This window comes from Lithobates pipiens, unplaced genomic scaffold (assembly GCF_037356315.1).
Source record: "Lithobates pipiens isolate NorthernLeopardFrog02 unplaced genomic scaffold, aLitPip1_a1.2 Scaffold_25, whole genome shotgun sequence".
NCBI classification, from domain to species: domain Eukaryota; kingdom Metazoa; phylum Chordata; class Amphibia; order Anura; family Ranidae; genus Lithobates; species Lithobates pipiens.
In genome coordinates this window covers 108,194,592-108,210,266 of record NW_027507787.1, presented here as the reverse complement: position 1 = coordinate 108,210,266, position 15,675 = coordinate 108,194,592, and the positions used below count along the sequence as shown (strand labels likewise).

The 15,675-nt window shown below is 49.5% G+C and overlaps 4 pseudogenes; 3 read left to right on the top strand and 1 right to left on the bottom strand.

Annotated features, from left to right (window-relative positions):
- The first annotated feature begins 539 nt into the window (after window positions 1–539).
- LOC143931400 (5S ribosomal RNA) lies at window positions 540–658 on the top strand (annotated as a pseudogene).
- A 92-nt stretch (window positions 659–750) lies between these two features.
- Window positions 751–870, top strand: LOC143931958 (5S ribosomal RNA; annotated as a pseudogene).
- A 98-nt stretch (window positions 871–968) lies between these two features.
- Window positions 969–1,087, top strand: LOC143931735 (5S ribosomal RNA; annotated as a pseudogene).
- Window positions 1,088–14,407: 13,320 nt separating this feature from the next.
- LOC143931351 (5S ribosomal RNA) lies at window positions 14,408–14,526 on the bottom strand (annotated as a pseudogene).
- Window positions 14,527–15,675: the final 1,149 nt, after the last annotated feature.

The window sequence follows — 15,675 nt, the reverse complement described above, 5'->3', positions numbered from 1 at the left end:
TATGTTGTTGGCGTTGATTCGTTTTGTTTTTTTTCCGCTTGTTTCCCAAGGTGACCATCTTGGCATTTGTCAAGAGGGTTGAGAGTGCCCAAAGAGTTCGCTTACAGCAGCATCACCCTGAAAGAGCCCTATCTCTTCTCATCTCTGAGGCTAAGAAGGGTTGGGCCTAGTTAGTCCCTGGATGGGAGATGGCTTTGGAATACCAGGTGCCGTAGTCTTCTTTTTATGTTGTTGACATTGACCTGTTTTTTTTTCGCTTGTTTCCCAAGGTGACTATCTTGGCATTTGTCAAGAGGGTTGAGAGTGCCCAAAGAGATTGCCTATGGGCACATAAGCCTGAAAGCGCCCGATCTCCTCTGATCTCAGAGGCTAAACAGGGTCGGGCCTTGCTAGTACCTGGATTGGAGACCACCTGGGAATACTAGGTGCTGAAGGCTTCTTTTTATGTTGTTGGCGTTGACTTGTTTTTTTTTTTTTTTTGTTTTCCAAGGTGACCATCTTGGTGTTTGTCAAGAGGGTTGAGAGCGCCTGAAGAGCTCGCCTATGGCCACATAACCCTGAAAGCACCAGATCTCGTCTGATCTCAGAGACTAAACAGGGTCGGGCCTTGTTAATACCTGGATGGGAGACCACCTGGGAATACTAGGTGCTGTAGACTTCTTCTCATGTTGTTGGCGTTGACTTTTTTTTTTTTGTTTCCCAAGGTGACCATATTGGCGTTAGTCAAGGTTGAGAGTGCCTGAAGAAATCTCCTACGGCCACACCACCCTGAAAGAGCCCAATCTCATCTGATTTCAGAGGCTAAGCAGGGTTGGGACCAGTTTAGTACCTGGATGGGAGACCGCCTGGGATTTCCAGATGCCGTAGGCTTCTTTTTATGTTGTTGCCGTTGACCTATTTTTTTCCGCTTGTTTCCAAGGTGACCATCTTGGTGTTTGTCAAGAGAGTTGAGAGTGCCTGAAGATATTGGCTACGGCCACATCACCCTGAATCTGTTCCATCTCGTCTGATCTTGGAGGTTAAGCAGGGTCGGGCCTGGTTAATGCCTGGATGGGAGACCGCCTGGGAATACCAGGTGTCGTAGGCTTCTTTTTTTTTTCAAATATAATTTTTTCTCCAAATAGGGGAAGACGGTCCCCCGAGTACATAATGCAACAGAGAAATACAGAGCAAAAAGCAGCTGAACAATACTTGATACAGGTATATTCGCAACTGTGAGTCTGCCTTCCATCAATCACAATGATTCGAGGCACGGATAAAGTACTGTACCAAGATCCAGGGTCACACAAACCCCAGGTCCCTCCGGCATATTCCATCCAGAGGGGGGTGTGGGGCCGTCATTCCCAATTTTCCACTCTTTCCAAAAGAGAGAGGGGGTGGAGGGGGTGAGAGATAGGGGAGGAAGGCAGAAAAGAGAAGGGCTGAAAGATCAGAAAAGGAGAAGAGGGGACGAGACACGATGGCAGCCACTGTCCAAGGGGCCAGTCAAGGAAAGCTCAGAGCACTAAGGCGATAGCAGGCGACATCCTTCCAGCGAGAATATAAAGGTATTCCAGATGTCCCAGGTTTGTTTAAAAAATTCTTGTTTACCTTGTGATGTGAGGATCAAGTCCTCCATTTTTTTTAATGTCCCCTATTTTCCTAAGCCAGTGAGAGGGATGCAGGATTTCGCCGCATTTATCACATGCCGTAAAATTGATTTTTTTGTACTTCTTAATGGGAATCTGTGAATGGTGCAAGAGAAAGAATGCAGCCTCTTCCTGGATGGAGAAGTCTGTGAATTTTTGTGTTATGCATCGGATCTCTGTCCAGAAGTCCACCAAGCTGGGGCAGGACCAAAAAATGTGCAGCAACGTGCCCTCTTCTTCTCCACACCTCCAGCATATGTTCGAGGAAGAGGGGAAACATTTCTGCAGCTTTGATGGTGTCAAATACCACCTGGTGAGAAGTTTAAAATTCGTCTCCTGTATCTTCGTGCACAGCGACATTTTGAGAGCCAAAGTGATAATGTGTTGTCTCTGTGCTGGGTAAAATGAGCAATTAAGGTCCTTTTCCCAGTTGGACAGACAGGTTAAGTGTGGGTAATCTGTTTGAGAGAGAATGTGGGCCAAAGGGCCTTCGCTCCTGCATAGAGTCTCAAACTCCGTCTGAGGGCGGGCGAACGTTTGAGGATTGGGGGATGGAATGGAGAAAATGATGTTGTTGCACCGCTCTCCAAAAAGGCAGTTGTAAAAGCCCTGTCGGATCTGTTAGGGTTGAGAAAGAAGGCCATTTTCCATCAATGACGAATTTAGACGCATTGTCTAGGTTGGAATTTCTAAGTGGGTCCCCAGTTCAAAGGTTGGATGGCCACGTATAGGGAATAGGGGGGAAGTCAAAGACGTGAGTGTTTTGGGTAGCGATCAGGTGACTGACTTTCAACTAAGCCCCTATAGTGGGATGTGACATAAATTCTGTGGGTAATTACTTATAGCACCACATGGCGCTTCTTTTTTTTTTTTTTTTTTTAACAGCACAAGTTTATTGAACAACTCAGTTATAACAAGATATTACAGTAGGTACAAACATTAGCCTCTTCATAGGTGACGGACAGTAATACATCTTACATTAAGGAAAATTCCTGACAATGATAGTATAGACTCCAATATAGCTCACTCCACACACGTATGCAGATTTTCCACCCACCTATCCCATATTTTGTGGTATTTGGCTGGACACCCACGATTTCTATACACCAGTTTAATCAAGGGTAGCTTACTATTAATGCCCATTACCCATTCCCGCATAGTAGGCATGGTTGGACGCATTCAGTATTTAGCCACAAGCTTTCGTGCGGCAAAACAGCGTAGAGTGCAAAAATTTAGCCAAGTATTGATCAACAGAGGTATCAGGAAATATACTAAGTAGGCAACTCTTAGGGTCAAGTTGAAGGGGTGAACCCATGTGGTCATGTAGAAACCTGACAATCTGCCCCCAATACTCCTGGACCAATGGGCATTGCCAGAGAAGATGATAGAAAGTACCAGTCGTACAAGAGCAACGGGGACACTTTGGGTTATAGTCAGGATGATACTTAGCTATCCGGATAGGGGTGAGATAGGACCTGTGTATCACATAGTACTGCGTTAGTCGGTCAGGTAGGCTAAGCGAAGCCTGTTGAACGTTCTCAAGGGCATCCTCCCATTCCTCCCCATCAAAGGGACCTATGTCCTCTTCCCATCTCAACCTGGCCCGTTCAGTGGTTTGCGCCACCAAGCGGGCCCGGAGTAGGCCGTATAGAGTCGAGATCAATTTAGCCGGTTCGTCTCCCATAATTACATCTGTCAAAGCCAGCGACTGTACATTCGGGAAGTCCTGAGCAAATTGCGCACGAAGCGCGTGTCGCAATTGCAAGTAGCGAAAGTGCATATGAGGGGGTATGTTAAATTCCACTTGTAGGGAGGGAAAATCCCTTACGCCCATAGGAGTCACCACCTGATACAGAAAAAGTATCCCTCTAGAAGCCCACAAGTCTACATCTGGTAAGCCAGACAACTCACGAAGCAGGGGGTTGCGCCATAGCGGTGTATGTGAGTGGTAATAGTCAGCTCCCAGTAATCTAAGGGCTAGTTTCCAAATACTCCGGTGGTGTGGCAGGATCCGGGACCGGGCATCCCTAACCCCACCACCCCGAAAAATCATCTGAAGGGGAGTATCAACAAGGGATTCAGCCCTCCCGCCCACCAAGGCCTGATATCTGTGACTATCCGCTCTATGGAGGTGATAAAAATGGGAAATCTGGGCTGCTATGTAGTATGTGTGGAAATCAGGGAGAGCCAGTCCCCCCATAGAGGTCGGGTTTTTAAGTGTGTTCCATGCCAACTTATGTCTAGATGGGCCCCAGATAAAGGTGTTTAAGACACCGTCTAATGTTTTAAAGAACGCCACGGGGACCATGACAGGGGAATGCCAAAGTACATAAAGGAGTTTCGGCAGGAGGATCATTTTAGTAATATTGATCTGTCCCATAACCCCAATGGGGAGACGGGACCATGCCTTAGTCTTCTCCCGCACATACAGAAGCAGTGGTTCAAGATTAAGATGAATATACTCTCCAGGTTCCCTCGTAACCTGCACTCCCAAATACTGAATGGAGGATACCCTGGAGAGCGGGAGAGAAGCTGCATCCCGGTCCGGGGAGAACAAGTCAATGGGTAGAACCTGCGACTTGGTCCAATTAATACGCAGACCGGAATGACCACCAAACTCCTCTATGACCCCCAGGGCAGCCTCCAACGACCGACCCGAGTCCTCTAAATACAGTAAAGTATCATCCGCATACATACTTACCGATTCCACCAGAGAACCGCGTCGGAGGCCTACTACAGCCGGGTGTGCCCGAAGTGCAGCAGCCAACGGTTCTGCCGCCAAAGCATATAACATAGGAGACAACCCTGACGTGTGCCACGGCCCAGCTGAAAGGGGTTCGACACCCATCTGTTAACCGCTACTCTAGCCATTGGGCGATAGTATAGGAGAGTAATCCATTTAGCAAAATTGGGGCCAAACCCAAATTTACCCAAGCATTCCCAAAGATAATTCCACTCAATGGAATCAAACGCCTTAGCGGCATCCAGTGACACGACCACCCTCGAGCCTACTTTGTCATGCTCAGCCTGGATATTCATATATAACCGGCGGATATTAATGGCCGTGTTTTTCCCGGGCATAATCCGGGTGAACAAGTGATAGGATGACTCCACTCAGACGGTGGCAAGTACTTTAGCCAAAATTTTAATATCTGCTTGGAGCAGCGAGATGGGGCGATAGGAATCCGGGCAGTGGGGATCCTTTCCTGGCTTGGGTATCACTATAATAACTGCCTGCCGTGGAGTATCAGGTAGGGACCCGGAGTCAAATATGTGTGTATATAATCTCAACAATTCTGGCACTAGTGTCTCAGAGTAGTGGGCATAGAAATCCAGGGGAATACCATCCAGTCCAGGGGCCTTAGCCGTTGCAAGGGATGCCACCGCTAGCCTAATCTCATCTGCCGATATCGGGGCCTCAAGAGACTCAACCTGAGCCTCAGACAGGTGGGGAAGAGAGATATCTCGGAGGTATGCCCCAGTCTCAGTCCTCGGCCTATGTACCTGCGACTCATAAAGGGCAGCATAGTAAGCACGAAACATGGTGGCCACTGTTGGCGGATACGTCACCTCCTCACCCCCATTGTCAGTCAACGAAACCACCACCGGGGGCTTGGAGTCCCGATGCGCCAAGTAGGCCAGCAACTTTCCCGCCCTCTCTCCTTGTTCAAACACCCGTTGCTTAACAAAAAACAACTTTTGCTTAGCCTGTTCAATGTGGAGGTGATCTACTAGCCTTGTGTGGTGTCGTAATACCTGGGCCTTAGCAGGTGTGGGGTCAGTAGTGAAGTCAGTGGTCACCGAGGCCAGCTCCCGTAGGGCATTAGATAGCAAAGTCTTGGAGGTACGCTTCAACCGGTTAATCCGGTGTGTTAAAGGGGAGCGTACGTGCAGTTTAAAAGCCTCCCAGGTACAGTCAACCGGAGCCGTCCCCTGATTAGTAGTAAAGAAAAAACCCAATTCGTCCCCTAAGTCTTCGCTGTCACTCAAGGCGGTTAACCAGAAGGGGTGAAGCCGCCATGGTTTCGGTCCAGTAGGTCGGGTCAAGGAAAAAGTTGCCCAGCAAGGAGCGTGGTCTGACAATGATCTAGCATAATAGCCCGTGTCTACTAGCCTGGGTAACAACTGGGCGGACACAGCAATATAATCTATACGTGACATGGTGGAGTGAGTTGCAGAGAAACAGGAGTAAAAACGTTTAGCCTGATATTTAAATTGCCACAGATCTGTAAGAGAGAATTCCTGAAACGTGCGACCTAGGCCAGTATCTCCCGGTAAATGATCCCCTCGAGTAGAGCTCAATCTATCCACCCCCGGATTCAAAACCATATTAAAATCACCCAGCCAAATTGCTGGGACATTAGGGTGTTGAGCCATAAAAGATAATCCCTCTGTAATTAGTCTATGATCGTAAGGCGGGGGTACATAATAGGCGAGAATAATGTACTGTTCTCCGTGCAATAAGCAGTGTATAAATATATATCTGCCCTGCGGGTCTGTCTGCAAAGAAACCAAGGAAAACTGTGCCGTTTTAGATATCAATACAGACACCCCGCAAGAATAGGACGTATGGGTGGGCCCATCCAATCCACGGGCGACGCAAAGCTATTTGCAATCTCCCAGTTATATGCGTCTCCACCAGGACTGTGATATCCGCTCTATAAGTTTTGAGACACCCAAACACTGCCGCCCTCTTAATTTTATCCCGAATCCCCCTGACATTCCACGTCAGCAACTTCAGGGTACCCATGGCGTGGTCTCAGCCAATATCACAAGGAGGAAAATAGTATCCAAACCACCCCTCAAAGCAGTATCCATTCCCATATTCATCAGAGTATACATGAAAAAGAGACATTTGTCTGTTCCATAACCAAATAAAGCTTGTGCCATAAACTAAGCATAAAACATAACATACTATAACATAATAACTACAACCCATCCCCACCCTCCCTGCTCGCAGCCACCCCAACTTGGCTGGAGCTCCCTTCCCAAAACAAACCATAGAACACTAGGCAATGTCAATAACAATAAGCCACTGGACCCAGTGACAAGACCAAGTCTTCTCCCGTCATAACCCGGCTTGTAGGCCGGAGCCGGACCATGCGTCCATTTCCCACCCCACTCCCATTGGTGCGGTGCCCAGTTCAGCAGCGGGACATAACAGTCCAGTAAAGGGCATGTATCAGGAGAAAGTCAAAGTTCTGCAGTCCCATGCAGCAAGTCCAGATGACCCGCGTCCCCCCCACCCCCCCAGGGAAAGGGCCCAATAGAGCCCGCCAAGCGGGTCCCCCAAACTAAGAGGGAGGGGGAAGGGGTATTGTGTAACGAACCAGGGGGATGTCCGCAGAGCGTGGCCATAGGCAGCAGTACATGTTCAGTCAACAAGAGCAACGGCCATCCATGTTAGAGAGGGGGAACAGAAGCATCAATTCAGGGACTGAGGATAATGAACCACGCATAGGCAGTCCAACAGCGATCTGCTTGCACACGGGCAAATAGAAAGGGGGGAGCAAATAGAGTACTCACAAATCTTCCAACGATTTTAGTCTCGAGGTGGCCGATTTCGAGCCGCGTCTCTCTGGTCCAACCAGGAAACTGCCATCTCAGGATCTTCAAAAAAGTAGGCCCTATCTTCCCCCACTACGCGGAGTCTGGCCGGGTACAACATGGCGTACTTGAGGTGATGTGCCCTGAGGCGCCTCTTGACTTCCACAAATCGGGAACAACGTTTTTGAACTTCTGCGGAGAAGTCGGGAAACACTGAGATATGTCCGTTCTGAAACGGGATGTTGCCTTTTTCACGAGTAAGGCGAAGGATGGCATCCCTATCCCGGTAATTTAGCAGCTTAGCAATGCACGTGCGAGGAGGTGCCCCCTCCGGCGGCGGGCGGGCAGGCATTCTGTGGGCCCTTTCAATAATAAATGAGGTAGAAAATGCCTCCCTACCGTAGGCCTTAATCAGGAGAGATTCCAAAAATGTCGCCGGGTCAGCCCCCTCGGAGCCCTCCGGCAGGCCGATAAAGCGGAGGTTAGATCTGTGGGCCCTATTCTCAAGGTCGTCCTGTTTCTGGGCCAGCTGCTGGAGCTGCTTTTGCACATCCTCCTGGGCATGCTGCAGAGGGAACAGGACATCTTCGGCCTGACTGATCCGGGTTTCAGTTTCCTTCACTCTGTCACGCAGTTTAGCCATGTCCTGTCGGATAAGTGAGACATCCACCTTAACCTCCTCAAGCTTAGTTGTCAGTGTGGTCTGGCAGGTACTGTAGAAATCGCCTCAAGCACCTTCGCCGTGTCTGAGGTAGCAGGTTCTGCAGCCGGAGTGGACTGTCCGCCATGTTGGCCCTCATGGTCCCGCCGGAACTTTTCAAGAGATGCCGCCGCTGCAGACTGCTTCTTCGTCTGAGACATCGTCCCAATGTATGCACGAGAAAGTAGCGGGTATTACACCGGTAAGATCGTAGGTAAAATAGTCAGTGGGCACCCAGGATCACTACAGGAGATCACGGTAGGAGAGGAGCTCAGGTCACAAGCGTCCTACTCCATTGCTGTCCAGGCCACGCCCCCCCCCCACATTGCGCTTCTTAGCGGAATTCGGGAGTGAGCTTAGAAAGATTGTTTCGATTCCAGTCCAATACACGCCCCAGATGGGAGGCCAGGTAGTAGCGTCGCAAGTCAGGGAGAACCAACCCTCCCTGTTGTTTAGACAATGTCAGCTGTGACCGCTTAAGTCTGGGATTTTTGTGGGCCCAGTTAAATTGAGTGAGCAAGGATTGAGCTTGCTTAAAAAACGGGACTGGAATCTGGATCGGGAGAGCTTGGAAAAGATAAGTAAATTTAGGGAGTATGTTCATTTCAATGAGATTGCATCTCCTGAACCAGGAATGGAGGTCAGAATGCCACCCGTGAAGCAAACTGCGGATCTTAGTGACAAGGGGTGGGGGGAAGTTCAACATAAACGTACGCGCGATGTCCGGTGGAATGTAAGTACCTAAGTACTTAAGGGCTGTATGGGTCCATTTAAATCGAAAATTGGACTGCAAGTCTATTAACGTTTGCGGGGGGACTGCAACCCCCATGGCCTTTGATTTCAAGAAGTATCCCGTAGATCTGGAATTCCCGAAGGAGATTTGGCAAGGAAACTCTGGGATTCGTCAGCGAGAACAGCATGTCATCAGCGTAGGCAGATATCTTGCACTCAATAGTACCCATTTGGAGTCCCGTTATGTCTGAGTTTTGTCGAATTGTGGAGAGAAAGGGTTCCAATGACAGTGCGAATAATAGGGGTGACAGGGGGCAACCCTGTCTGGTCCCATTCCCGATGTCAAGGGGAGATGAGAGAACCCCATTCGCTTTGACTTGAGCTGAAGGGCGTGAGTATATCTTACTTATCCATGCCAGCATCCGTTCACTCAGACCTATATGGCGAAGGACCGAGAACATTAATGTCCATTTGACCCGATCAAAAGCCTTCTCAGCATCAGTACTCATGAAAAGACAAGGGGTCCCAGATGACTTTGCTTTATGGATCAGAGCAAGCACCTTAATGGTGTTGTCCCTATCTTCCCTGGTGGGAATAAAACCTAACTGGTCAATATGTATAAGGGACTGCAAGTGATGTGCCAATCACGTGGCGAGGATTTTAGAGAATAGTTTTAGGACCGAATTTAGGAGGGAAATGGGTCTGTAGCTCCCACATAGGCCCTCCTTAGGTATCAACGCGATGTGGGCTCTAAGGGTATCCTCAGGAAAATCCCCATTCGAGCTCAGAGTATTAAATAAATTCACCAAGCGCGGGCCGAGAATAGGGAGGAAGGTCTTAAATTATTGTGCGGTATATCCGTCAGGGCCCGGAGCCTTACCCACCTTCGGAGGTCCCACCGCCGTCTGGACTTCTTCCAGTGTGATCGGGTCCTCCAAGTACTCCCGTGATTCCGATGAGAGGGTTGGTAGACCAGAACCGGTTACATATCTGTCTATATTGTCCTGTCCAGACCCTGAATCGGGCAGGTTGTAGAGATCAGAGTAACATTTTTCAAAGACTTCGGCTATTTGGGTTGGGGTAGAGGCCCTCTGGCCATTCTCATCTATCAACTGTGGTATGTAAGAGCCAGATTTCAACTCCTTTACCGACCTGGCTAAGATTTTTCCGCATTTGTCCCCTGACTCCTACGTCAGTTTACGACAAAACTGGAGTGCCGCTTTCGCTTTATAATGGAGTAGGTCAGCAATATGGGTACGGAGTGTCCCCAATTCAATCTCTAAGGTCCGTAAGGGGGTATGTTTATGTTTCGCTTCCACAGAGGCAAGTTCACGAAACAGATTAGCAAGCTGTTCCTTCCGTGTTCGTTTGATGCGCGCCCTGTGCCTGATAAGTACCCTGCGGAGTACTGACTTGTGAGCCTCCCAAATTATCCCCGGGTCACAGTCCTGCGTTTAGTTTTCTTGGAAATAAAGGTCCAATTCCCTGGTCACATCTGCTAAAACTTCCAGTATCTGGAGGAGGCTCTCATTAAGGTGCCAGAATAGAGACCTAGGTGAGGGGTTCCTAGAGAGGGTGTAGGCAAGGGCTACAGGAGCGTGGTCGGACCAAGTAATATGGCCGATGGAGGAAGAGCTCACCAAGTGCAGTTGGTCATGTGGAATCAAGAAGAAGTCTATCCTCAAGTATGATTTGTGAGGGGAAGAGCAAAAAGAGCAGTCCCTTTCCCCAGAGTGTTGCAGACGCCAGACATCAACTAATTGGTCATTCAGTAAACACTTAGTAATCCGCTTTCTAGAGGAAATGAGGAGCGAGGAGCAAGAGGCAGAAGTGTCAACCGATGGCGAAAGGGGACATTAAAGTCCCCACCTAATATCAACTGGCCCTCCCGAAAGTCACATAATCTGTGCAGGGTAGTTCTGAGGAACGTGTCTTGGTGATCATTGGGAGCGTACACAGTGGCAAATGTAAAAAGGCGCTCTCCAATGTGGCCCCTAAGAAAAAGATATCGGCCCCCAGGGTCCACCAGAGAATCCTGGGGAACCCAGGGGAGCCTGCTAGAGATCAGAATGGAGACTCCCTTGGTCTTAGAGGAGGGGTTGGTAGAGTGGTAGACCTTAGGGAAGGATCTCGACCATAGAAAGGGGAGGCTAGTATTTTTAAAATGTGTTTCTTGTATAAAGGCCACATCAGTACAGGAAGTCTTCAGTTCTCACAGGAGGATCCACTGTTTTTCAGGGGAGTTTAGTCCCTTAACGTTTAGAGAGGTGACCTTGACTGAGTCTGCCATCGCTCCTCGGGGAGGGGGAGGGGGAGGGGGACGTCAGAGAAAAGCAAAGAAAGTTGAACCAAGGTAGGTTTTGGGTAGGTAATGCATGGCGGGAACTAATGGGGAGAAAGGAAGGGCAAATGGAAGGAAAGGTAAAGGGAAAAAGAGGCCGGGCACCTCAACCCCAGGGGGAGAGGGAAATTAAGGGTTGTCCGCACTCAACAGTACAGGAAGGGTATACTAAAACAGCACAATTATGCTATAGCGCTTACCAGATGTACACTGGGTTTAAAGCGCTGTCCTACTTGGGTTGGTGGGTAGACAGGTCGGAGAGGGAGCCCCCGAATCCTAGTCCCCCCAGTCTCGGCAGTGGTAAATGTCACGTCTGATACCAGTATGCAAATAAAAGACAATCAGTAACATCATATAACCAAAAAACAATAGTATAACCAAAACAGAGGTAGAGCATATAACTGTCAGCACTGAGGGGTCGCCTCGGCTTGCACTAAACGTAGGCATGCACGAGGGAGCCCGTCACAACAGAAAAGGCATCACAGAATGGGATCCACCACCCCCCGTCCCATACCCCTAAAGTACATGCAGTCCCCGAACAAATGCATTTCTCCCTTTGGCAGATTGTCCTCTCCTTACCCCCTCTCCCCGTCCACGCCCCGGGGGGAAAAGGGGCAGGGAAGGGGGGAAAGGGGGAGTGGAAGGGGGGAAAGGGGGAGGGAAAGGAGGGGAGGGAAAGGAGGGAAGGGAAGGGTGGGAAGGGGGGGGGGAAACAGGGGAGAGGGGACAAAAATGCGGAAATGTCAAGTCCTTTAGCGCACTCCCACCAGCAAACACCCGGACCCCATAAATTTCAACTCCTCCCCTCCATGGTCACCACATCAAGATGAAAGAGGAGCAGCCCTGGTCGGTGCATAGAAAATCCGGCAGGCAAGGGGCTGGGGCCATCCAACGGGAGACTTCACCCGAGCAGCAGTCCTGGGGCCCGCCAATTAGTGTCTCTCCTGCATCGCCATCGGGGGCTGTGTAGAGCATCCAGAGGGAGGCTGGGACTGCCCAAACAGTAAGGGGTAAATCCTCCAGGGGGGTCAAGAGTCACCCTGGAGGGAAGCAGTGTCTCGTACCAATAGGCTCAATAAATAAGTCATCCAGGGTCCCCGAAAGCTGCAGAAGGCAATGTCGGCAAAGAGTAGGTGGGAGCCAGAGGGCGGGACGAGGGGCGCAACCAGTGGGTGGAGATGGAGATTGAGGATGGATCCATTCCCCTATTGACCTCCCCGTGGCTCCTGTCCTCCCTACCAAAAGACCTCAGAGGTCACCCCGTAGTGGGAGCTACGTTGGCTGTTGTGCGGAGGTTTTTCCGCTGCACACACATTGCTCCCCTGCCATCACCAATGACTCCGGTTATAGGTAATCCAGACTTCCCACCGGGATTTACCAACAAGAAACTGCGACAGTTGACAGTGGTGGGGAAAAAGCGACTGGGAGAGGTGTCGCCCTTGGGAGGGCTCCCGACCACGCAAACTGTCGCCGAGCTTTCTGACCCTCCGCTTGACTTGTTTAGTGCTTATCAACTTCGTCACTTTCTTCTGGCCATACAAAGGGCCCCCTACACTCCTAGAGACCTGACACCCTATGAATCCATCTGTCACAAAAGGGAACCTGTGCGACACACCCTCTCCCTCCTGTACAACCTATTGAGTAGTCAGGAGGAGGAGTCGACCCCCACCATTTATCCACAAATGGGAGAGGGACTTAGGCATCACATTTACCCCACAACAGATAGGGAAGATCCTGACCTTAGTACATAAAGCTTCCATCGCAAACCAATATCAAGAATCAGGATACAAGATAGTCTCACGCTGGTATAGAGTCCCATACCTTCTGAATAAAATGGATAGATCGATCCCGGATGTTTGTTGGAGGTGAAATTCAGATACGGGGATCATGGGACACCTTTTCTGGGCATGCCCGGCCTTGAGGAACTTTTGGGTTCCCAGCAGCGTGCCTTCTACACTTGACCTAACAGCCTGTTCGAAAATACAAAAAAACCCTCACGATGCAACTCCTGAATGCCGCCCGGGCCTGCATTCCCACACTGTGGAGGCAGCCTCAGCCCCCATCCAAGGTGCTGTGGTATTCCAAAGTCAATCATATTCTCCGGATGGAAGAATTGACCGCCACCCTTCACAACACTGAAGAGGCATTTAGTGTTACATGGAGGCCCTGCAGGTATTTTACTGGTACTCGAGACTACGTTCGGGAGGTGAGCAGTGCCTCTGTCCCAGAAAACGACTGAACATCTAATGTTTACCTACGTAGGCCATGTCTGCCCTGGGTGGCATTCCCCCCTCCCTTTTTGTCTTTATTTTTCTTTTTTTTCCCGCCGCTATCCCCCCACCTCCTCTCTCTTCGTCTTTGCACTCTCTTCTTCCCCCGTCCTCCCTTTTGACTATGCCTTGTCTCCTTACTAGCCTTCGGGACCCAGAAGAACCCCAGGGTTCTGGACATGACCGGCTCATATTTTGCTCTGGTTCACGTAGGTCATGATAAGCTGGCTCGCTGTGGTCCCAGTTGTTCTCCATGATTACATTTGTCTGAACGGAGCTGCACTACTCCGTTACTCAGTACTTCTGTACTACATGTCGGAGGTGGGGTTTCTCTCTTTTCTGCATGAAACTGTAGGACTCCCCTCTGAGAACCCAGAGTTATTTGGCTGCCTATTTTTTGTTACAATGTAATTGTGACCCTGGGTCATGCTGTATGGTTGACTGTTATATTTATGTTGTTCTACTTAATAAAAGAATAATTAAAAAAAAAAATAAGTCAATGCCAACAACTTAAAACTAAAGCCTATGGCATCGAGAAATCCCAGGCGGTCTCCCATCCAGGTACTAACCAGGTCCCAACCCTGCTTAGCCTCTGAGATCAAATGCACGCTCAACCCTCTTGACAAACGCCAAGATGGTCATCTTGGGAAACAGACAAAAAAAACAAGTCAACGCCAACAACATAAAAAGAAGCCTGCGGCATTTGGAAAACCCAGGCGGTCTCCCATCCAGGTACAAACCAGGTCCAACCCTGCTTAGCCTCTGAGACCAAACGGGGATTGGGCGCTTTCAGGGTGTTGCGCCCGTAGGCAATTTCTTTGTGCACTCTCAACCCTCTTGACAAATGCCAAGATGGTCACCTTGGGAAACAAGGGAAAAAAAACAGGTCAAAGCCAACAACATAAAAAGAATCCTACGGCATCCGGTATTCCCAGGCGATCTCCCAATCAAGACACTAACCAGGCCAGATCCTTCTATGTCACCTGGTCTTCCCAGGCAGTCTCCCATCCAGGTACTAACCAGGCCTGATGCTGCTAAGCCTCTGAAATCAGACGAGATCGGGTGCTTTCAGGGTGATGTGGCCGTAAGCGTTCTCTTCAAGACACGCCCAACCCTCTTGACAAACGCCAAGATGGTCGCCTTGAGAAACAAGCGAAATAAACAGTTCAAAGCCAACAACATAAAAAGAAGCCTATGGCACCTGGTATTTCCAGGCGGTCTCCCATCCAGGTACTAACCAGGCCCGACACTGTTTAGCCTCTGAGATCAGATGAGATTGGGCGCTTTCAGGGTGATGGGGCCGTAGGTGATCTCTTTGGGCACTCTCAACCCTCTTGTTAAACGCCAAGATGGTCACCTTGGTAAACAAGCGAAAATAAACAGGTAAACGCCAACAACATAAAAAGAAGCCTACGGCACCTGGTATTCACAGATGGTCTCCCATACAGGTATTAACCAGGCCGTACACTGCTAGGCCTCCGAGATCAGATGAGATTGTGCGCTTTCAGGGTGATGTGGCCATAGGTGTTCTATTTAGACACTCTCAACCCTCTTGACAAATACCAAGATGGTTATCTTGGCAAACAAGTGAAAAAAACAGGTCAACACCAACAACATAGTCCCTGGCGGTCTCCCATCTGACCCAGACCCTGCTTAGCCTCTGAGATCAGGTGCTTTCAGGGTGATGTGACCTCAGGCGAATGCTTTGGGACATACTCAAAACTCTTGACTGATGCTAAAATGGTCACCTTGGGAAACAAGCGAAAGAAAAACAGGTCAAAGCCAACAATATAAAAAGATTCCTACGGCACCTTTAATTAGGTACTATCCAGGCCGGACCCTGCTTAGCCTCTGAGATCAGATGAGATCGGGCGCTTTCAGGGGGATGTGGCCGTAGGAGATTTCTTTGGGCTCTCTCAGCCCTCTTGACAAATGCCAAGATGACCACCTTGGGAAACAAGCGGAAAAACAAAACCATGTCAACGCCAACAACATAAAAAGAATCCTACGGCACCTGGTATTCCCAGTTGGTCTCCCATCCAGTTACTAATCAGGCCCGACAATTTTTAGCCTCTGAGATCAGACAAGATCAGGCACTTTCAAGGTGATGGGGCCATAGGCGATCTCTTCGGGCACTCTCAACCATCTTGACAAACGCCAACATGGTCATCTTGGGAAACAAGCGAAAAAAAACAAGTAATTGCCAACATTGGAGGCTAAGCAGGGTTGGGCAATCAGTTTCCTTGCCTGAAATAGGCATCTCAGAACTGCCATCTGGCTACTTCCCGGGTTTCCAACTCCTTCAACTAATCCCAGGAGACAATACTTCGCCTCCATCCTGGTGGAGGTTCCAAACACCCGATCAATGGTTCCTGTCACCTCTGTCCAGTAGCCGATCAACTTCGGGCATCTCCAAAACATGTGCATCATGTCTCCCCCCATGTTCCCGCACCGGGG